Genomic DNA, 1,400 nt, shown 5'->3' on the forward strand with positions numbered 1-1,400 from the left:
CTTAGGAATAAGAATTTTTGATAACTTCTGATACTTTCCCTCTATTACCATCTTTTCTTCTACACACTGTTGCGTGTAGACTAGGCTATAAGGCTTACTTCTAGCTCCATGTTCTTTATTTCATATATCCTAACCATCCCACAAAACTATTCAATCTTGAAATTGAAACTTTTAAGTATAATCTTCATCCCTCTCCTTTAGATTCTTCATTCACCGACTTAAACCACCAAGCTCAGATATCTAAACAGAGAAAGTGAAAAGGGGAATTAGAGCAAGAGGTTCTAAAGTTTCACTGTTATCCAAAATAACGAATAAATGATGGCCAAAAAGTTGGCTGGTAATTGGTGGTGCCTTCTTTGTTTGTTTCTTTGAATTGCATATTGTATAATTATATTAATAAAGACAACACATTTGCTAACTGCCACATGCTTTGCAAAGATTTCAAGAGTTCTAAACATTTTTTACCATTGTTATTCATGTTTTATGGGTGATAAAACTGAGGCCCAGAGAGGTTAAATAACTTGCCCAAATTTACACATATAGGATGTTGGAATTTGCACTCAGACAATCTGACTCCGGAGTCCAAACCCTTGACTTCTCTGACACAGAGCTGATTAAAATCCTAACTCCATTGCCCATCCCTCATCCCTGTGTTTTTATATGGATTAAATAAGAAAATATGAAAGCCTCTCACCTAATACTTAGCACACAATAAGTAATCATTAAATAGTAGTTCATTTAATCATATATCAACACATCTTAAAGATTTAGATGTTGAAGTTCTGCTTTCTCATTAAATTCTCTTTGTGACAATTGCAGTCTGTAATTTCAGTCCCCACAGAATTAAGTTTTCCTTCCTAGTGACTAGGGCAAGCTGATGTCATTGCTTAAAAGTTTCCAAGAACATAAAACCTATATAATTCACGTAGAAAAACACCAGTGCTGCAGCTGCCAGTCCCAGCTGCTTTCTCTCTCTACAGATCCCCTTCAGTACTTGAAGGGGGAATAACCCATCTGAAACTAGCAATAGAAAACTTATACCTAGCGAGTGTGCTGCAAACAGGATGCTTCAGTCACGCTGGTTCTGAATAATTAGGTCAAGGTTTGAGATAGAAGTATCCTGGTAAACCAGCATGGCCTCCAAAAGTGGTTGGTAGTGGCTTTTAATCACTTCTACCCATCACTACAGTCTGAAAAAGTGCAAAAAATATTCCATTCCTATACCACATCTTCAGCTGACTGGAAACCAATTCTGGGAAATCTTAGTGCAAAGTTACATGCTCTACATATTGAAAAAATATGACAATAATAGAGGTACAAAAAGATGTGATTTTTGCAGAAATCCTGAAATACTTCTGGCAAAATATCACGAAATAGATCTGCTATGACCTATTACCAAA

Source organism: Diceros bicornis, chromosome 5 (genome assembly GCF_020826845.1).
Source record: "Diceros bicornis minor isolate mBicDic1 chromosome 5, mDicBic1.mat.cur, whole genome shotgun sequence".
Classification (NCBI taxonomy): Eukaryota; Metazoa; Chordata; class Mammalia; order Perissodactyla; family Rhinocerotidae; genus Diceros; species Diceros bicornis.